The sequence below is a fragment of the Ovis canadensis genome, chromosome 24, assembly GCF_042477335.2.
Source record: "Ovis canadensis isolate MfBH-ARS-UI-01 breed Bighorn chromosome 24, ARS-UI_OviCan_v2, whole genome shotgun sequence".
NCBI classification, from domain to species: Eukaryota; Metazoa; Chordata; class Mammalia; order Artiodactyla; family Bovidae; genus Ovis; species Ovis canadensis.
In genome coordinates, this window is record NC_091268.1 from 41,022,160 (window position 1) to 41,044,590 (window position 22,431).

The 22,431-nt window shown below is 53.1% G+C and overlaps 1 protein-coding gene across 3 annotated transcripts in view; it reads left to right on the forward strand.

The window, feature by feature from the left end:
* The window catches only part of SBK1 (SH3 domain binding kinase 1), a 53,300-nt gene that overhangs the window by 17,922 nt on the left and 12,947 nt on the right, over positions 1-22,431 (forward strand). Inside the window, exon 1 of one of the 3 annotated variants that reach the window (XM_069571518.1) lies at positions 8,784-9,663. The exons of 1 other annotated variant lie outside the window; for it this stretch is intronic. The gene's annotated coding sequence lies outside the window, so the exon portion shown is untranslated. Of the gene's footprint in view, positions 1-8,783; positions 9,664-9,855; positions 10,761-22,431 lie in introns of those variants that run through there. One more of the 3 variants, XM_069571519.1, reaches the window with a different exon arrangement.

A 22,431-nucleotide genomic window follows, 5' to 3' on the forward strand; every position in this document is an offset into this window, starting at 1 on the left:
AGGAGACAGGAGCTGAAACTCCCAGGCTTCCAAACCCCTGTTCCTGGACACACTGAGCTCCCTCTGAGAATCTCCCCAGACATCCTGGGGTGCTGAGCAAATAGCGATTATGGCAGACAGAGAGGAGAACCTTTCACTTACACCTGCATCCTTAAACACTTTAGAAACCCCCATTTACACATAGTTTACACTTGGAGGTGTTAGTGACAGAGACCCAATTCCAACTGACTTCAGCACGAAAGGGACTTTATCAGGTTACAAGACTGAAAAGTCCAGGGACTTCAGGCATGGCTGGATCCAGGGGCTCAAATGATGGCATGTGGCTTCTGATACTCTCCATCTCTTGACTGCTCTCTGCTATGTCGGCTTCTTCCTCTGGGAGGTTCTCCCTGGTGGAAGCCACTCCAGGCTGACATCCCACCCTCTTTCAGTGCAATAGTAAGTTCTGGCACATCAGCCTGGTGTGGATCACAGACCCATCTCAGAAACAATCACTGTGGCCAGGGGGCTGGCATATGCTAACTGATGGGAGCTGGGGTCACAAGCCTAGCCCTAGAGCCGAAGAGGTAAGCCCCACCTTCAGAACCCCTAGTGAGAAGGGAAAGGTATGTCAAGGAATGTGAGTCCCCAAAGGAAAATTGGGGTTCTGTTGGTAAAAATGAGGGACAGGTGATACTGGGTACCAGAATTCCACTCCAGTTGGAACAGGTGAGCATCAAGTCAACCCCAGGGCCCTGTTCTAAGTGCTCGTTATTTGTGGCAGGCATTGTCCTTTCTCTGCCTGAGTCTCCTTGGAATTCATGCATGCTCATGCTTAGTCATGGCTGACTCTTTGTGACTCCATGGACTGTAGCCCGCCGGACTCCTCTGTCCATGGGATTCTCCAGGCAAGAATACTGGCGTAGGTTGCCATTTCCTCCTCCAGGGGATCATCCCAACTCAGGGATCGAACCCAGGTCTCCTGCTTGGCAGGCAGATTCTTTATCACTGTGCCACCTGGGGAGCCTCAGATCTCCTTGGGCCCCTTCCCCACTTCTACTCACATGCATCCTTGCCTCTCTTCCTGAGTACCTCCTCTGTTCCAGTCTGCACCCCCCAACCGGCAGCTCTCACCAATGACTGACACGAGATGGGATATCATACGTGTTCAGTGTGTGTCCGTGTGTGTTCTACACTATCTCTGAGAGCTCTCCAGTGGGTTCACCTCTAGTTGCCCGCAGTGGTAACCTGAGGTGCCTCCCTGCCTCCCTGTCTCTTTTCTCTACCCCTCTACCTGGGATCACCTAACATCAACAACAAAAAAAACTGATCTCAAATTCCTGGTTCAGGGTCTGTTTCTAGGAAACCCAAACTAGGACATCATCAAAGCCAGCCCCCCAGGGATGCATACCAGACCGCACTGGCTTCCTTCAGAATGTCCACGTTCCTGAGGCAGGAGCAGAGACTGAATGGGCTCTGAGTAGCCTCTGCTCCAAGGATGCTCCCTGGTCCCCCTGCAGTAAGTGTGACAGGGGAGGGGCAAAGACCTCTCAGATCCTCAGGTCACAACCTCCAGGGAAGCAGCCACATCCAGCCCTAAGGGGCCTGAGTGTCCTCATCTCCCGTGAGCAGTAGGGACTGGTATTGGGGGCCCGGGAGCCAAATGTATTGGGTTGCCCAAGATGTTCATTCGAGCGTTTCTGTAACCCGAAGGAACTTTTTGGCCAATTCAATACTACCCATTCCTATAATCCTCAGAGGTCGAGTTGTTGTTATTCAGTCTCCAGGCTGTTTCTGACTCTTTGCTACCCCCAGGGACTGCAGCACACCAGGCTTCCCTTTCCCTCACCATCTCCTAGAGTGTGCCTGAGTTCATGTCTATTGAGCTGGTGATGCCATCCAACCATCTCATCCTCTGTCACTCTCTTCTGCCTTCAGAGAGCAAGAGGTGAGATCATTTCAGATAGCTCTTAGACCTGACTTTAGAAAACAGAATCCCCCAGTGAAAAAGTTCTTTTTTTCCTCTCTCTTTCTCTCTCTCTCTCTTTTAAACATTTATTTGGCTGCACCAGGTCTTAGCTGCAGAATGTGGGATCTTTAGTTGCAGTATGGGGGATCTAGTTTCCTGACCAGGGATCGAACCCAGGCCCCCAGCACTGGGAGCTCAGAGTCCCAGCCACTGGACCCCCAGGGAAGTCCCCTTCCTCTCTTTTTCCCAGATCCCATTTAAAAGCATTCCCAGTTAGTAATTTTTATTTTGAAAAAAGAAAAAGAAAACAGAGAAAAGGGTAACCCTGTGCCTATCCATAACTAAAATCAATGGTAACATTTTATTGTATTTGTGTCAGATGTTTTGAACAAAAAAAGACTAAAATATAACAGATAAAAGTGAACTCCCATGATCTGCCCCAGCCCCAGTCCCATTTCCTGGATTCCATCCCTAAGGGGCAACCACAGATGTCTTCTCAAATCAGCTGGCATGCTTTCAGCTGCAAGGGACAGAATTCCCTTCAAAGCAGCTCCAAGTACAACTCAGTAGCTCTGCGATGTCATAAAAAGCGGGTTCTTTCCTCTCTGTACTTCCCGTCATCCTTGGCATCCTGCTGGCCGCCATCACCGAGTTGTATTTCCACCGGGGAGGTGTGGAGCCCATCAGGACTGTTGCTGAACACAGTGTTTCTCACTTCAGAATATATTCTCCCGAAAGGTGATGAGAGATTCAAAGATCCATGGCCTCCAACTGCCATATGTCCTGGGCTGCCCCGCCGCCTTCTCTCTGATCCATCGTGGGTTCTGGTGGATTCATGGTTTTCCTTATCAGCTACAAATTGACTTGTGTCTCCCAGTGGCCCTGAATGTTCCCACTCCTGGCTGTGAGCAGCTTTGGTGCGCGCATGCTCAGTTGCTAAGTCGTGCCTGACTCTGTGAGACCCCATGGACTGTAGCCCTCCAGGGTCCTCTCACCGTGGGACTTCCCAGGCAGGAATACTGGAACACCGGTTGCCACTTACTTCTCCAGGGGATCCTCCCGACCCAGGGACTGAATCTGTGTCTCCTGCGTTGGCAGCCGATGCTTTACCACTGAGTCACCAGGGAAGCCCCAGAAGCTTTTGGACCTTTGCCTAAAATGCCGTTGTCTTCAGCATCCTAAGCCTGATCAGCTCTGAGCTACTCGGCCTCCAATGCCACCAGGGTCCCTGATCCTGCGGCACCAGCCAGTTGCCACCAGCAAGGTCCTGGACTCGATGGTGGCCATCCAGGAGAGGAGATTGTCTCTGCACAAGCCGATCACAATGCAGATCAACAAGCCAGGAATGTCCTCTCCCTATCCTGACGGGGGCCAGACGTGATAAGGAGCACCGCAGAACACAGACCACAAGGGCCATCGTTGTTCCACTGATGGAGACGGTCGATATGGCCAAGACACTGTCCCAACAGAGCCCTTTCAGTACAGCTGGTAGAGTGACCCAAACTCATACAGTTTGAAACACGATATCGTGTCCCACACTGCGGGCAGACTGTTTATGATCTGAGCCACAAAGACCCTCCTCCTACTACAGGACAAGGATTCTATTTCGATTTCTCTGCTTCCCGCAGTGGTAACAGGAACTTCTGACACATCAATGAATATAAAATGCAGCCAACTGGGGGGAAGGTGCATAAATCATCAGAAATCCTGAAGTTCCTGGTCTCACTTGCCTCCCTGCAAGGAGATCAGCAAGTGACCGCCCAGGAGAATGAGGACATGTCAGCAATGGAGAGGGATATGGGCAAGGAAATCTAAATGGAGATCTCTGTTTTCCAGTGTTTCTTCTGTGTCGCTATGGAGGTCACAGTCAAAGTTTACTTTGTGTTCAAATCACCCCCATCAGACTTCCTGGTGGTCCAGTGGTGAAGAATCCATCCCGCAATGCAGGGGACACCGGTTTGATCCCTGGTCCCTGAAGATCTCACATGCTGCGGAGCCACTAAACCTGCGCGCCCTAGAGCCTGTGCTCCATAAGAGAAGCTATTACAATGAGATGCCCCCATTCACCTCAACTAAAGAAAGCCTGAGCGCAACAACGAAGACCCAGTGCAGCCAAAAATAAAATTAAATAAATAAATGAAAACCGCAGCCATCAAGACCTTCTCTTGCAAAGGCAGCATTTGCTGTGGATACAAAACTGTGAGTGGGCCAAGGTGGATTGTCTCTGAATGTCAAACAATGTTTGCAGCATTCAAACAGATGCTCTAGTTCTTCTCTTCAGATACACTGTATTGGTTCAGCCTTCCAAGAAGCGAGCCATGATGGGGTCAGATGTGCAAGGGATTTACAGTACGGGGCAGGGAATGCTTGAGAAGGAACATACAGAAGGAGCCAGAGGAAGCTGGGAGAACCATCGGACTGCAAGACAGCCGATATTTGGCAAAGGGAAAGAAGGAAGGAATAGGGGATAGGAAGAGTCTTTAACTGCAGTGCAAGGTTAAGAAAGCTCCCACAAAGCCAATGGAGAGTCCTTGATCTCAAGGGGCCCATCAGAGAAGCCCTGTGTCTCCCAGAACTAGACGTTTGAGAGTCCCTGCCACACTCAGTCATTAGCTGGGATGGGCTGGAGGGGATCAAAGGCACCTCCTGTGTGAGCTCTGCAGACTCCACGACTGCTGCCCCCAGGGTCAGCAGCCCTGCCGTCAGAGCTCTGGGTGGTGCGTCTTCAGGACTGCCCCATCCCGCCCCTTGTGCCGCATAGCTCTTCCATGGGGGCCGTGAGCCTCTCTTTCCAAGCAGAAACTTTCAAGAGGGAGCATGGTGGAACGAACTATAGCTCCCCTGCCCTCTGCTGCCCTTGACCTGAGGACATAAGTGGTACTCATCTCCCCCACCCCCACCACCACCCATTCTCAATTATCCGAACACTCAACTGTCACCTGGGAAGATCTTGGTGGGTTACCTGGTGGTGTGACCTTTAGTCCTGAAGGGTCTCAACTCTGGGTTGCATGGAAAATTGCTTCAGTCATGTCTGACTCTATGGACTGTAGCCTGCCAGGCTTCCTCTGTCCGTGGGATTCTCCAGGCAAGAATGTTGGAGTGGGTCACCATGCCCTCCTCTAGGGGATCTTCCTGACCTAGGGATCGAACATGGGTCTCTTACATCTCCTGCACTGGCAGATGGATTCTTCACCACCAGCACCACCTGGGAAGCCCAGGCAGGTTAGGGGCTTCTCTGTGGTCCAGTGGTTAAGAATCCACACTGCAATGCAGCGGACACAGGTTTGATCCCTGGTCCGGGAAGATCCCACATGCTGCAGGGCAACTAAGCCCGTGTGCCACAACTAGAGAAAGCCCACGTGCAGCAACCCAGCACAACCAAAAACAAAAGTTACAAAAAGTTTAAAAACCCAAACTCTTGGTTAGCATAACCAATAGATCACTCTGATGGCTCACTGGGTTCCACGTGTATATCTTCCTGCTCCCACTTTGTAAAAGCAGCCCTGCTTTTACCTAATTGGTACTAGAATTACCAACTTTAATAATTGGCCAGGGTACTTCTAGTAACTTCTATTAAACAATCAGGGTCGGTGTCTACCACCAGAACAGTGACTTCTCTTCTTACCTGCTGGTCCCACAACACAGAGTTTCCAGAGTGTCCTGGCAGCAACCATAGCTGCTTAAATTTTAATGAGACCCATGCTGTGTCCCCTAGTAAGAGTTTGCCCCCTTTAGGGACCAGGACTTCCAACCCTGCAGAGCTGGGGGGTAGGGAGGCCGATTACCCACAATGCACTTTGGCAAACTTACTAATCACACGCGCTCAGTTGCGTCCAATTCTTTGCAACCCCAAGGACTGTAGCCTGCCAGACTCCTCTGCCCATAGAATTTTCCAGGCAAGAATACTGGAGCGGGTTGTCATTTGCTACTCCAGGGGGTCTTCCTCATCCAGGGATCGAACCCATGTCTCTTATGTGTCCTGCATTGGCAGGTGGGTTCTTTACCACTAGCACCACCTGGAAAACCCACTAATCACAGTGGTAGGAATCAAATCCCCAGTTGAAGAATCAGGGATGGCTTCTGCTGAAAGTGGCCTTGAACAGCACTACCCTTGATAACCATGGCTGGGAACATTTCAATTCCACCTCTGCCCTTCTGTAGGCCTCAGTTTCCTCATCTGCAAAAAGAGGAAGTACTCTCTAAAAGCTAATGTTCTGGGACTCAGGTGTTAGACCCAGGAAGTTATTCCCTTCCCCCTTCCTCCCTCTCTAGTCTCCCTCTATGAGCTGCCCAGTAACTCAAACCCCTCCATTCATTTGATTTTGGCAATAAGGCCACAGGTGGAAAGGATTAGAACACAGTTAGGATGAAATCTGAAACACTGGCAGGACAGGGAGGAGAGAGGAAAAGCAGACAGACACAGAGGAGACATCTTCAATCCCCACGCCCCCCAACCACACAGCGTGTGGGGTCATCTTAGTTCCCTGCCTGGGGATCGAATCAGTGCCCCTGCAGTGGGAGCGTGACGTCCTAACCACTGGGCAACCAGGGAAATCCCCACAGAGGAGGTAGCTTGGAGGAAAGCTGTTTGTAGTACAAGGAAGAGAAGATGTTCTAGACAGAGGGGACAGAAAAACAGAGAGGGGTTCTAGGACGTTCTAGGAACACCAGCTGAGGTCAAGGCCAAATGGAGAAGAGGCAAAAGTAGGAGACTCAAAAGGCTGAGGGCTTTGAATGCCAGGATAAGGTTAGATTTTTTCGGAGGTGGTGGTTGTACAATTGCTAAGTCGTGTCTGACTCTTTGCAACCCCAAAGACTACAGCACACCAGGCTTCCCTGTCCTTCACTATCTCCCAGGGTTTGCTCAAATTCATGTCCATTGAGTCTGTGACACTCTCTAATCATCTCATCCCTTGCTGCCCCCTTCTCCTTTTGCCCTTAATCTTTCCCAGCATCAGGGTCTTTCCCAGTGAATTGTCTCTTTGCCTAGGTATTGGAGCTTCAGCTTCAGCATCAGTTCTTCCAAAGATTATTCGAGGTTGATTTCCTTTAGGGTTGACTGGTTTGACCTCCTCCAAGTCCAAAGGACTCTCAAGCGTCTTCTCCAGCATCACAATTCGAAAGTATTTTCAGAGGTAACAGGAAGTTACTGGTAATTTTATGAAGGGGACTAACCCAATCTACTATGTACTTTACGGAGCTGATGGTCACATAGACTTGGATTATTTTTTTAAAGTTTCGATAGAAGCTGGAGGGAGACAAGATAGAAAGTCAGGCAATATTCTTCCCGGCAGAAGTTTGATGGCCCTGGGCCAGATTTGGTCCCAAAGAATGTTTGGTGGCTCAGTGGTAAAGAACCCATCTGCCAATTCAGGAGCCCAGAGTTCGATCCCTGGGTCGGGAAGATTCCTTGGAGATGGAAGTGGCAATCCACTCCAGTATTCTTGCCTGGGAAATCCCATGGACAGAGTAGCCCCGTGGGCTATAGTCCACAGGGTCACAGAGAGTCAGACACGACTTAGCAACTAAAATACCAGTGTTTCATTTGACCCATTCAGTATTTCTGAATTTGGGGAATTCGTCTCAAACATTTAAAAGTTGGACAATTGGGGAATTCCCTGGTGGTCTAGTGGTTAGGACTCCACACTCCCACTGCTGAGGGCCTGGGTTTAATCCCTGGGTGGGAAAATAAAATCCCACAAGTTGTGTGGCATGGCCAAAATTGTATTTTAGAATATGGATTCCCTGCTTGAAAAGTCATCTGTCCGCACAGGGCCCATGATACTTCAGTTTGCTTCATCGCCACCATTCCCTATGTTGTCACACCTGAACCTAGTCAGTTTGCAATCAATGGCTCTCAAACTTCTAGAAATGGGGAATTCCCTGGCAGACTAGTAATTAGGAGGGTTCAATCCCTGGTCAGAGAATTAACATCCCACAAGCTGTGTGGCACAGCCAGAAACAAACTCAAGCTTCTAGAAGAACGGAGAGGTGTGGTTGGAAAGAGTGTGCTGGGTGGACAAACAGGAAAGGTGCAGGGGTTTTCTCCTTAGGGAAACAGTGTGGGTGAGGCTGCATGGATGAGGCTGAGAAAGAAAGGAAAATAGAGGCTGGGAGGGTGAGCTGTTCCCATCTCATCTCCATCCTCATTCACCCCGCTTCCTTCCAGGTCATCAATTTCCAGTTACCAGACAGTGGTCCTTCATACCTGGGTAGTGCCTTTGCACATGCTGCTGCCTCGAATCCCCTTCCCTCCCTTCTGTCTGGTGAACTCTGTGAATCCCAGCTGCATCTCATGACTGGCTACTGCCTGTTTACAATAGGGGTCGAAAACGCAACCTGGGCTGACTTGACCCTGAAAGCCCCAGTTTACAACCTCTTTCCTAAGTAGGATTTCCTGAGTTAGTTCTCTGCGGTCCTCCTCGGATGGATGGATGGATGGATGGACGGATTGATGAATTTATATCGGATTGCAGAGCTTAGATGTTTCCCTCCTTGAAAAAGACACAGGCTCCGCCCCACAACAGACTGGGACAGTCTGAGACAGTCTGGTCCCGCAGGGGCCTGGAGGGTGGACCAGGTGACCCTCTCAGACTCCCCCGAGTCCCCTCTAACCTCATTCTCGCCCCCTTGTGGGCTCTGACCTAGAAAAGACGGGGATGAAGGAGAGAAGCAGCCCACGGGCGCTAGGACCCAGCGCGGCCGGAAGGCGGGGTGGGGGCTCCGCGCGCCACTCCCTCCGAGCGGGGAAAATCTGCGCCCCGCGGCGCGCGGCAGGAGGGCGCGGCGGGAGGGCGAGCGCGCGCCGGGGATAGTGCGCGTGCGCGAGGGCGCGCGCCAAGCGGGGCGGACAAAGGGGCGGGCGGTGGCGCGCGAGCCGGAGGGCGGAGCCGCGGGCTAGGCGGGCAGGTGCGCGCAGGCCGGAGGGCGGAGCCGCGATGCCGCGATGGAGCGCTGCCCGGGCGGGCGCCGGGGCCGGGGCCCGAGCACCGGGCGGAGCGCGAGCCGGAGCCACAGCCGGAGCCCGGACCAGGCCGGGGTCCGGGACCGCAGGGCCGGGCTGCTCGTAGCGGCGGCGACGGAGCCCCCCAGCGGCTGAGGGGCTTCCTCCCAGCTCCTGCCGGTGGCCGGGACTCAGCAAGCCCCCGCAGCCGGGGAGCGCGGGGATCCCCCACCACCACATCCAGGACCCAGAGACCTTTAGGAAAGCGAGTGGCCCCCCAGCTCCAACAGAGATCGACTCCCCACCCGGGGAAAGCGGAGACTACCTCCGTATTCAGAAGACAGCGACCTCCCTGCGGTTCCGCGGACTCCCCCTCTTCAGTCTGGGCCCCCACAAGACCTAGAACGCAGTGACCCCCTGTCCGGGATTGTGGGGACCCCTTCTCAAGATCCTGGCCATTACAACTCCACACCTCAAGACACGAAGATCCAGCTCAGAACGCCCCTAGATCAGGGGTCTTAGATCCCCCGATTCCGGCGCACAGAAACCCCAAATCTAGGGACCCGAGGACAGCAAGAGCTATCCCTCACCAGCAAGAGGCTTCGGGGACCCCCACTGAAAGCTCCAGGACCGGGGCGACTGAGCCCCTCGCAGCCCCTTTCTCATCCCGGCCCATGATCGTGGCGCCCTGAGCCCCCCGGGCCGGGCTGACGACGGAAACCGAGACGGCGCCCAGGCCCCCTGCCGCGGCGTCCCCGCGGCCCCAGCTCAGGTAAGCCGGGCCCAGGTGAGGGGCAGCAGGTGAGTGGCCTCCGAGGTCCCTAGTCCTGCAGGTGGGGAAGGAAGTATGGGGTGCGCACGGCCCCCTCCCCAGCGTCGCCATGGAGCCGAGGCTGAAGGACGTCTCTTTGTGTCTCGCTTGGAGGAGCCGCCCCCTCCTCCTCTCCCTTCCCCCACCCCCCACCCTATCCCTGGGGATCGGGCACAGCTCCCCAGACCGCGGGGGAGTGGTGGCAGAGACCCTTCGGCCGCGAAGAAGGGAGAAGAGGGTGGGGAGTCCACCCCCAAAATCGTGAGCCTGGAGCTGTTGGGACCCTTGGTCCTTGGAGGATATACACCCCTCCTCCCAAGGCCAGGTTGAGTTCTCAAGTGAAGTCCTCTCCTGGGAAGAGAAGATTTGGGGTGTCCACAGGTGAGGGGGCCTGCAGTGGGTGGCCCTAGGGTGATGGCTGGGGCTTTGGGTGTGTGTCTTTGTCTGTGAAAGTCAAGGAAGGGGTGTGTTTGAGAGAATGAGTGGGATCCCCTTCTTTTCTCTATGATCCCATTGCACCTCCCCTCACCCAAACTACAGGGGGCGTGGGGGGATCTTCACCCAGGCCATACATTGTGCTCCCTGCAGGACAAGGAGGAGGGGACAAGCCCTTTCTAAAGTGAGGCTCTGGTTTCTGGGGAGGGGAAGAAGTCTGGATCAAGGAGCCATTTCAGGTCAGGGCAACTTTCTGTCCCCATTTGCCCCAGGGGCAGCAAAGCCAAGGCTCTCCCTTGTCCTCCTGACCTCTGGGACACCCAGGGCCAAACCGCAGGTGGGGTCAGTGTGTCCTGGACAACCAAGGAACCATTCTAGGTTCCGGCTTCAGCTTTACAGGTGGTGTACAAAGCAGTATCCCCGCCCGGCCATCAGTGAGGTCCGGAACCCCAGCCCCTGCAGCTCACGGGAGGATGAGAGGCCCAGGGGATGTTTTATCCTTGAATTCTGGATCAGAGGTCCTGAGAAGGGACGGGACCATGCAAGGGAACACACGGAGCCACTGGGGTGTCCACCAGCCTCCTCTCTCAGCCCTCTGCATGCGAACAGTGATGCTGAAGAAGGTACGACTCTGGGTACAGGTAGCCCCACCAGGAGTTCCTTTGTTCACTGGTTCATTCAACAAACCTTTTAGCTAGTGTCTGTGAGGTACCAGGTACTGGAGTCAAGGTCCTTTTTCCCACTTCATCCCCTTTCCTGATCTTTCCTGTTCATCACGTCTCTGGGCTGTTCTCAATTTGCCTGTACTTGGTTGGACCAGTTGAGGTGGGTCTGGTCAGTTCTGATCCCACACCTGAAGCGTCTGAGCCTGGGTAGCAGATTCCTCTTCTCCCCACTTCCCAGTACCAAGTGCCCCCATCCCTACGTGCTACTGGTGTTGACTTAAAGGGTGGGATGTGGTCAGCAGGAGAAGAGGCTTGGGGGCTCCAGGTCAGACCCCTGGCGGCCCCGCCTTCAAATTCAAGGACATTTGAGACAGCCCCCAGCCTCAGCTCAGGCTGTGGGGGAGCCAGTTGCCCTGAAGACTGGGTGACCTTGGGCAAGCAAGTGGCATCTCCCAGAGAGAACGACAGCAAGCCATTTACTCTGCAGCTGGCAGGGTGGATGTGGATCGCACCTGGGCCCGCAGAAGTATCCAGGTGTGCCCTCTCCATCTCTAAAGGAGCTCCTCTTCCCCCACTGGCTTCCCAAGAGCCCAGGGCCTTGTCAGACAACTCACCGGCAAAGGAGTGGAGTCGGTGGCTAAATGAGTGGAGATTTGAGTCACTGTGACTAGGGAAAACCACCAAGAGACCAGAGGGAGACAGAGAGTAAGCTCTTCCCTCCAGGCTCACCTGCGATGGCTCCCCATTGAGTCTGGAATGAGCCCTTTGCAGTGTGACCTGAAACCACCTCCCAAGCGTCACCTCCTGTTCGTTCCTCACTCTCCATCCTCTACTTCGGGCTCATCTCTGTCCCCCAGCTCCTTCCTTCCACCACGTGTTGTTTCCCTGACCTGAAAAGCCCCACTGCAGGATGGCTCACGGGCAGCGCTCTGTCTCCACCCTCCCCTTTGGCTCTGACCTGGGCTGGCACAGAATGGAGAGCAGAGCTGGGCTGGGTGATGGTTGGTGGCTGTGAGAGTGTATCTCCATCTCCACACTCCGAACTCCAGGAGACAGGACCAGGTCTGTCCCCCACTCCCCGCAGCATCGGCTTTGCCTAACCCAGAGCCCAGCATATTGTATAGCACATGTTGTCAAACACAACTTCTCGACACATTTTGTTGATCCAAACAGTGTTTTTCTCCTGTTTGTTGCCAATGCTAAACAAACATGCAGTGTCACATACAAATATTGATCTGGGGGTCCTCTTGAAAAATCAAATGCTGTGACAAGCCCAGACCAGAGCTGAAGAATGATGACCTCCTTTAGGCAAGCTGTCATCATCTAGCTGGCCCCAGGCCCCACCTGGCCTGTTCACTCATTTACATGACCTGCTGGTCCCTCTTGTAGCATCTAGCTTTGCAGGCCTAAGGTAGAGGCCGGAAAATGTTTGCTCAGCGGGTGACCTTTGTCTCTGTATATCTGTGCATTCAGGTCTTCCCTGCCTCCCGTGTGGCCAGGTTAGAACAACCACAGAGCAGCAGCTCTCCAAGGTCTTTTAGGCCAAGAGATGAAGTGAGCCTGAATTCCTCCATTAGCCAGAAGCATCTCTTCCCTGGTCTCACTTTACACTCTGGGCCCCATCTTATGCCCCTTCCCCTCTTCTAGAAGGATTCAGCCAGCAAAATCCTGTTTTAACTGTCCCACATGACGCAGGAGCAAAAGTCCCAGGTGCTAGACCAAGGTCTTGCTGAGGCCTCGTGGGGGAGGACTGCCCTCCAGGCCTCAGTTTCCCCATGTGTCAGGGAGGAATTGGACTAGAGGTTCTGTCAGCTATAATCTTCCTCCTTGTTCTAACACTCTAGGACTGAATCTAAAGTGCTCTAAGTTTTGGTCAGGCAGAAGCGGGGGGGGGGGTCTCAAAGTCATGCAAAAATATTAACCTACCCTAAACATTGAGGAAACCAAGGGGTGATACTAAGTAGCTGCACAGGGGTCAGGAATCAGTAGTGGGCCCCAGGCACAGGGCATGTCCCTAGAAGAGGGTGTGCTGTCTTCCTGGATAAAGGTCAACAGCATCCTGAGGCCAAAGGAATCAGCAGAGCTCTGTAGTTGAGCTCTGGACTTCTGGGGTTTGAATCGCCACTGTGTGACCTCGGGCAAGTCACTTAACCTCTCTGAGCTTCATTTTACTTATGTGGAAAACAAGGATAATACCTACCTCAGGGTCAGCAGGGGGATTAAGTGAACTAAAGCATGAAAAGGGCTTTGGACAGGATCTGCCAGGTGGCATTACCACCAAGGGTTACTCATCCACTTGCCAATGCCCTTTCCAATAGGAGCCAGTTGTGCTCAGAAACTATTCTTGATTTTCCTACTGGGGAAGCCAGAGGGCTTTTCCCCTCAGGAAAGGGGAGGTGGGTGTTTGAGTAGTTCTGTGTGGTGCTTAATGACATGCCCCTGCTATGGGTGGGGGTAGGGTGAAAGTCAAGCCTGAGGGGTGGGATCTATGTTAGCTGTAGCTGAGGTCCTCTTCCTGACCAGAGCTGCTTTCCAGGTGAGGTACTTGCCAGGCTTGTGTCCCCAGACTTCCTGTCCAGGCAGATGGGCCTCTGGCCAGAGCCAGACCAGCATCTCCAACAGATGTGTTCTGCTCCAGGCTTCCCCCTCCCTCCCCGACTTCCTTAGTCCCTCTTCGGTCTCAGAAAGCTGTGGCATAAAGTCTGGTGGGGCCCTAAGAGCACCTCTCCTCTCCTGTCCTTCTCCCCATCCTCCTCTCCCCCCACCGTATAGCTTGGCCACAGCCTGAGAGGGGACAGGTCTAGACTCCCAGCTCTGCCCCGATTCAGGGAGCCATGTAATATCAGGGTTCAGGGAAGCATTTTTAGTGTCCCACGTCGGTCTCTGGACATCCCCTCTCCCATAGCACGAAGAACAGCACCTCATTAACCCAGTGTGGGGATTTGAGCCCAGCCCTGTGAACTCCCAAAGGTTCATGTGAAACTGACATCAGAACTGCCTCTACCCCTCTCCAGCTGTGTGACCTTGGATGAGGCAGTCTCCTCCATCCTCAATTTCTTCTGATGAAGAATGGGAATAGTACAAGCTCCTTCCTAGTGTGGGGAGGTTTACATGATCGAGCACTTATAATGGCACCTGCTACTTAAGTATTTGCTTATGACTTCTGCCACTGGCTGCAGGGTCCGCGATGAGTGGATCCAGCCACTCTGACTCCCTTCCTTGTGGCCTTAGCCAGTCCTGGGAGAGGCAGAGAATGTTCCAGCTGCCTCTGCATGTTGGGATGACCCTGAGGGGCAGGGATGGGGACTGGTTAGTGGACAGGATAGAGCCTCCTCCTGGTCAGGCCCTGTAGAGGCTGTACCAGTCTCCACCCCAGGATAGCTCCTCATCTGATGGGCCCACAACATAGCAAGAAGGTGTCTTGCTCTCTCGAACTGGGGGCCCACAGTCCTAAGGCAGATCAGATCATCCCACTCTGAGAGCTCAGGTACCTGCCAGCCCTGATCCTACATGTCTCCAGGAAGTGCAGCGGGACCCGCAGTTAACAGGGTTAGTGGCCAAAAGCACAACTTCTCGACCCGCTGTATGACCTTGGGCAAGGTGCTTAGCTTCTCTGTGCCTCAGATCCCTCAGCTACAAAAAAAGGGGATGAGACTAGTCCTTGACTTGTAGCGTCATAGTGAAGACTCAGTGATGAAGCTGTGTAAAGTGCTGTGAATGGCACCAAGTACCCTCTATGCTTTGCTGTTAATATCAGCCCCCTGAAGCCCTGAGCAGAAGGGGAATGTTAGCCCCATTTTACAGGTGGGGAAAAAAAAAAGATGATTGGGCTAAAGGTCTTTACTCAAGCGTCCATATCTAGGATTCAGAGAGGATTCTATCCATCCTTCCATCATTCACACACAGCCCACAGGGCATGGCCAGACAGAAGGAACCGGCAGACACTAACTTGAGCTCTGGCCATGTTCCTGGACATACTGCCCTCACACCTCACCTGGGGCCACAGCAGCTGAGAGCTGCAGCACCGAGGAATCTTCGAAGGAAGCCTGAAAGGCTCCCCACTCCTTCTTCTCTTGGCCCCTCCAAGGACAGTGGTGGGATGCTGCTGGCCTGAAGGGGTCTCTGAGTGCAGCAGGGTCAGGTTCCTGCTGTCTCTTGGCCTCTCGGGGCCTGGCGCATGGGCTGGCTTCAGGAAAGGTTTGCTCAGGTTCAGAGACTGGCACGCATCTTACTTGGAGTGAAAGGCAGGTCCTCACTGCGGCCTCCGAGGCCCTGTCCACTGCCCCCCACCCCTTACCTCTGCCATCCCCTCTGGCCCTTGTCCCTTACCCACTACTTCAAGCCATGCCAGCCTCCTCACAGTTCCCTGAGCACACCAAGCACAGCACATGCCTCTGCCAGGAGGACTCTTCCCCTACAAGATCCACAGTCTCCACAGGACTTGCCTGGGTGTCCAGTGGCTAAGATTCCAAGCTTCCAGTGTAGGGGGCCCGGGTTCGATCCCTCGTCAGGGAACTAGATCCCACAGGCTGCAACTAAAGACCCCGTGTGCTACAACCAAGACCCAGTGGAGCCAAATAAAATATTAAAAAAGACTCACAGGCCTACAGTTCTCCATGTGCTTACACCCTTCTCAGTAGGGCCTTTCCTGACCCCCTCGTCCCCTGTCCTACAGTTCCATTCCCCACCCCCAGCATTTCCTTGCCTCTCCCTGCTTTGTTTTTTTGTTTAGAACATCCTCTTTAAAAAAAAAAAAAATCCTCTTACTTATCTTTATCATTGTCTGTCTCCAAATAAGAATGTAACGTCCTTGAGGACAGGGCTGTTCGTCTGGTTCATGAATGTATTCCACCTCCAAGCACATAGTAGGTGCTCAGCAAACATCTGCTGAATGTTCTGGAGCCAGGCAGAGCTCTGTAAGCCATGCCCTAAATGCGTGCCACTGGACACGTCACTTAGCTGCCCCATCTCTGAGTCTCAAGTCTCCTGCGCAGTGAGGGATATAATGGGAACAGCAAGAGCAGCTTCTCCTAAAATGGTTGTGAAGTATGAATGAGTCAATATGTCTAAAGTACTTTAGGTGGTTCATAAATGTCAGCTATTATTAATAACACTTTAACCCAGACCACTATTAACCCTATTTCCTGACAAGGAAATGGAAGCACAGAGAAAGCAAGTGACTTACCCAAGTGACTTCTTCATGGCAGGATGTGGTGGTGACCTGGTTCCACCCAGGGGGGACTGAAACTGGGCTCCAGGCTCCCAAGCTAGGCTGCATCTCCCCTTCCATCCCTCGCTAGGGGTCAGGGCAGGAGGCCGCAGAGAGGGCTGGGGAAGGGCTCCGCTCTGCAGGGAGCCTCTTGCTCACCCACCCAGTGACTGCCCCCTTCCACTGGTGGCCGATCAGCCAAGGACCCTGAGGGCCAGGCTGCCCACATCACCCAGCAACAAGGCTCATGCCTCCTCCCGCACCCATAGGGGCTGCCACAGGCAGGTTGGGAACAAGGAGGCCCAGGGCTCCCACCTCCCCTCAGGGCCTGGCTAGAACGCCTATCCCAGCTCTGGGCACCAGCTGCAGGCAGGCGTAGCACAGACTATTAATAACCACCAAGGCTGTGCCCTGGGGAAGGGGCAGACTGCGCCAGCTGGGCAGGAGGCTGAGGCAAAGGCTGGAGCCAGAAGCAACCTGGCAGCACAGGGAACCCCAGGCTGCCCCTGGTGGGGAGGGCAGCGGGAAGCAGGCCGTTGCCAGCCTCTGCTGCTTGATCTCGGGTCAGTCTCAGCTCTCCCTCTCGGTCTCCTCACCTGGGAGATGTGTGGCGAGGGGCGGGGGGGGCTGTGCTACGTGATCTCCAAGGTCCCTCCTGGCTCAGGCAGGTCTGGGGGGTGAGATTTAGCAGAGCTAGTATGGCCCCCATGTCCAGCCTAGAAAACCAAGACACTCAAGACGGTACAGCGTCTTCAGGGTCCAGGATGGAACCAAGGTCTCAGTCCCCTCCGTGCAGCAAATTCTTACCAAGCATCTGCTCTGTGCCAAGCACTGTAGGAAGTGCCCCTTTAACTCTCACAGAAGCCCATCACGTTAAATGGGCATTCTCATCCCATTTTACTGATGGACAAACTGAGGCTTAGTCAGGCTTAGGCAGGGGATACAGCCAGAATATGCACCACGAGGGGAAGATGAAAAGATCTGAGAATATTCTCCTCTTCCTCTTGAGCCAGAACGGAATGTTTGGTGGAGTCTGTTATTTGTGTCAAAGGACCAAGGAGAGGGAGAGGACTTGCCTGGCCTCTCTTACGGGCTTCTCAGGGCCCTGACGTCATATGCAGAAGTGTGTAGGTGGTGGCTGGGGACATTTTTCAGGGTAAAGAGAACCGAGACTTTGGTGACCCATGAAGGAACATGAAATAGCTCGTTTCCTAGATTGGAAACTTGTGCAGATAAGGGTCTGGGGGCAGGGCTGCACAAGGTTCCCTGGGCATGAGCAGCAAAGGCCAGAGCTTTCCCAGGCAATTCACACTTCTCTTTTTGGGGTGAGAGGACCCAGCTCTGGACCACCTCCCCCACCCCCGCCTCACTTGCAGTGGATGGGAGAGCCCACGTGTGAACTGATTTCTACCCTGGGGTAAAAACCAGGAGGGTCAGGGACACCCTTCTGAGAAGATGTTAAGTGACAGAGAACCAGACTGGGGCACTGGCCGTGGGGGAGGAGGGGGGCGGGCTCCCCTTGGGGGTGAGTGTCAGGGGGGTTCCCAGCTCCCCCACCTTCCTGAGCCTGGGCCAGCTCCATGTGGTGATTCAGGGCAACCAAGCTGGGCCACTCCTCCCTACCAGGCCCCTCTCTGGGGATGCCCATCCCAGGGTGCTGAGCCTGGGTGAGTGGGCACCATCTCCCCTCACACTCTCCCTTGGGATTGTCTGGCTCCCTAACCATGCCTGGTTCCTTATATCCCCCTAGATCCAACAGGACTGTACCCAGTGAAAATTTAATTCTCACCCTGCTCCTGGTCATTCAGTTCCCACTTCTTTCCCCAGACGTTCATTCATTCGTTCACCAAAATTTATTAAGTTTTCTACTATGTGCCACGCACTGTGCTAGCTGGTGATACAGCAGTGAACGAGACCAGCCTGACAGAGTCCCTGCCCTCCTGATGTTTACATTCAGGTGGGGAAGAGAGACATCCACAATAGACGTTATGTTAGACAGGGCTACGCTCTGCTGGGGGAGAAAGTAAAACAGGAAAAGGGGAGTGCGGTAGGATAGCGCTAGTTGAGAAGATGCTGTTGGAACAGAACTTGGAGGAAATGAGCCACGTGGATGTCTGGGGGCAGAGGGAACAGCTCCCGGGTGGGGAGCTGGCGTGTTCAGGGAACAGTAGAGAGACCAGTGTGTCTGGAGCAGCAGGAGGGATGAGACAGGTCAGAGGGGTAAATCAAGGGCTGTTGTAAGGACGTGGACTGAGATTGGGAGCCCCTGGAGGGTGATGCGCCAGGGAGTGATGTGGTCTGATTGGTGTTTGATGGGCTCCCTGGGTGCTGTGTCAGGAGAGGTTGAGGGGGTGGGGAACAGTAGCTGAGCCCTGATGATGGCTCAGAACAGTAGGAGTGAGTGCTGAGGATGGTCAAGCACCTTCATTAGTGTCTGGTTGCATCCAGAGTTACTTTATGCAAATGCAAGCAAATAAGAAACCTATTCCTGTTTCCCCCCTCACTTCAAAATAACATACTAAACAAAGTGATATGGAGGCCCAGAGAGAGCCAGGAAGCGGGTGGCAGCTGCTGTGTCCCACAGCCCTCTCCTGATGACTGGGGTGGGCCAGTGGCACAGCCCCCTGGGGGACATCAGGCTCTGTATAGAAATCCCAGGTGCACTCATCCTTTAACCTGGCAACCCACTTCTAGAATCGATCCTACAGACACACCTGCCAACTGCCACAGGACTTGTGTACAAGGCTGCTCATTGTTTGTGGCAGCAAAAGGTTGAATGTACACAGTCAGCATCTATCAGTTGGTTAAATAAATGGCAGTGTCTATATCCATGGGCTTCCCAGGTGAATCAGTGGTTAAAAAATCCACCTGCAATGCAGGAGATGTGGGTTTGATTCCTGGGTCAGGGATATCCCGTGGAGAAGGAAATGGCTACCCACTCCAATATTCTTGACTAGGAAATCTCGTGGACAGAGGAGCCTGGCGGGCTACAGTCAATGGGGTCGCAGTAGAGTTGGACATGACTTAGCAACTAAACAACAGCAACAACCTATATTCAGACAAACCTTTTCATGCCCTGGGGGCCTTGGTCTGTCAGCAGTTCCTCTGTCCTGCAGTCCAGCCTCCTTGGACCTCCCCTAGCCTTGCATTTAATGCCAGCCCGGGTGCTGTCCACACCTGTGGTGCTGAAGATAATGGAGCTGGAGGGAGGTCTGGGCTGCAAACCAGAGACCAAAGATAGGAAAAGGGAGACAGAGCAGGAAGCATTCAAGGTTCAATTCCCAGCTCTTCCTCTTACCAGCTAGGTGACCTTGGGCAAACTGCTTAACCTCTATGAACCTCAGGATCCTTATTTGTAAAATGGGGTTGCTGTGAAGATTGAATGGCAGCAGCAATGTAAAGCATTGGCAATTGAGAAAATAAATAGTCATTTTGATTATTAATCATTTTAGAGGCTGTAATGCATAGTGGAGAAGCGTTTGGACACTGCAGTGATAATGCCTAGATTGGAATCCTGGCCCCACCACTTACTGGATGGATGGTCTTGATAAAGTGACATGACTTGCTCTATGCTTCAGTGTCCTTGTCTATAAACTGGAGTGAATAATAGAGTAGATGAGTTCATTTACATGAGGGACTTGGCACAGGACAGGGGTTCCTTAAGTGTTAGCTGTTGCTGTCAACTTCCTCTCCCTTGTATGCAGCATTCTGATCGTGGCACCCCAGCCTCTCTGTTCACAGTGACCAGTGTCGCTCACCGCCACTCCCATCTCTGCTGTGTTTGGGGCTGGGGGCTGTTATAGGGAGATAGCACCTTGTCCTGCAGACGCCCTGGCTTCTAGTCCAGCCCTGCCACTGACTCTGTGTGATTTTTGAGCAAATCGTTGTCCTCTTCTGGCCATCAGTCTCTGCACCTGTAAAATGGGGCTAATGATATCTCATGCAGACCCTTGAGAAAATAGCTATGTGCCTGCAGGGTCACATTCAGGAAAGCCAAGATATAAAAAGTTACAGCTTCCCAAACACGTAAAGAATTATTCACCCAGCATTTGTCACACCCTGGCTAAGAGCTAGGAATAGCAAGATGATTAAGGCATGGGGCTTGCTTTCAAGGAGCTCTTGGGTTTCTTGCTAGATTGTCAGTCCTCTTCAAGGCCCATTTGGGTGTCACCTCCTCCAGGAAGGCACCCTGATCCCCACTGCCAGTGTCCTTCTTGGAAATGGCAGAGCACTGATCATGGCCTTCCTGGCCTTATGATTATCTGAGTCCTTCTTTGGTTTGCCTCCTTGATTTGTAGGCTCATACCCTCTATCTAACCTACTCACCCAGTGCCAGTACCCAGCACAGTGCCTGGCCTTGAACAGATGTACTTGTCTGGAGGCTTTAGGCTGTAAGCTACATAAATTCAACTCAAATTGGCTTAAGCTGAAAGGAAATGTATTGATTTAGGAAACAAACTTTCAGGAGTATGACTGACTTTAGGCATATCTGGAGCCAGATGCTCAGAGTCATCAGAAATCTCTCCATCTTTCAGCGCTGCTTATCTCTTTGTTGCTTTCTTTCTCAGGCTACCCTCATGCTGGCCAAGCCAGCCCCCAGCAGCTCCAGGCCTGTGTTCTCCAGCTTTGTAGGCCAGGGGTCAGAGGTATCTCTTTTCTCAAAACTTAAGCAAGAGTCCTAAAGTGAGATCTCAGTGGGTCACCTTGGAGCACATGTTCATCTTAGAACCTGCCAGAGTGACCTTGCAGATGGGAGGCACCCCGTGGTTGACTGGCCCTGGACCAGCTCTGCGCTGAGAGTCAGGGTGGGGACAGCCCTACTGAACCAGTGGACTGAAGGAGGGAACCACTCCCCAGAGAAAGGGGAAGTGATGCTGAACAGGAGACCACACTAGAAGCCAACACAAGAAACCACCAAAAATGTGAACGAGGCAAGGATCAGGTCAACTCTGGCCTTGAGACAATTTATCTGACCCCACAGGTCGGGAGGACTAGAGGGGAGAAACCTGGAGACAGGCTAGGGGAGAATGTGGGGTGCAGCGAGCTGGCTCAGCCACACAGGCTGAAGGAATGAAGTGACAGCCGCTCGCTGGTGTTATTGTTGTTTGGTCTCTAAGCCTGGGCTGTAGCCCGCCGGACTCCTCTTTCTATGGGGTCTTCCAGGCAAGAGTACTGGAGTGGGTTGCCATTTCCTTGTCCAGGGAACCTTCCTGACCCAGGGATCGAACCCAGGTCACCTGCATTGGCAGGCAGGTTCTTTACCATTGAGCCGCCAGGGAAGCCCAGCCTCTCATTTGACACAGAAGCAAAGTGAAGCAGGTGAGAGAGGCTAACTTCCATCCCGATTCATCACCTGAAATTCCACCTTGCGGCTGCTTTCTCACGGGAACTTTCAGTGGTAGCGCAGACGCAGAGAGGGGACCCGTCCCCCAAGGCACAGTCGCTGCTTGATGGCATCCTTCCAGGCCAGGGCTTTGTAAGGACACCCTTGGGGTTTGCCTGTGCAAAGGGCAGAGCATGGGTCCAGTGACCTGAGTGAAGGGGCCCCGGCATGGGGACTGAGAATCTCAGAATCCCAGATTGACAGTTAGAGAGGGCTGGATCGGTCCAATCTCACCCCCCACCAACTCCCCCCAACAGATGGGCTTCCAGTATCTGCTTCTCTGCTCCCAGCGATGAAGAACGCACTTCCTCCCTGCTGTGAGACTGTGAGACTGTGAGAACTGTCTCATTTTTGAGTTGCTGTCTGCCTACAGGAGCCTCGCAGGACACAGCGCATGAGAGCATGGGATCTAAAACCTCATAGCCTGAGTTCAAATCCCACTCTGCTGTTTATTAGCTCTGGGGCAAGTTACTCAACCCATCTGTGCCTCAGTATCCCTTTCTATAAAATGGAGATAAGAGTAGCACCCACCTCACAGATTTGTTGGGATGAAATGATTTAATCCACTGTTTGCATACCACCTGGCATACAGTCAACACTCAGTAAATATTTGCCAGGATGATTATTCTCCCACAAGACAGGAGAAGAGCAGATTCCCTTACCTTCACAGACTGGTCACCCTCCACCTAATCCAGTAACTGAATTCTTGTCGCTTGGTTGCCAGTGTTACCACCATCTGGGTTCCCTTCTCTGGCCACATCCCAGGAGTCCAAACACTGAAGTGTGAATCTCAGCTCTTTTGCTTACCTGCAGCATAACCCTTGAGTCAGGGTGATGTCAGCTGCTTTAACAACTAAATCTCATATACGTCAGCAGCCTAACAGGACAGCATTTTACTTCCAGCTCACAAAATACCAGAGCAGGTAATACTGGTCAGCAGCGGGCCTCCAACACCTGGGGACCCAGGTTCCTCCCATCTTTAGTTCCACCACCATCTTTTAGAGTCTTGGGGTCCTCTGCATCAAGGCACAGAAGAA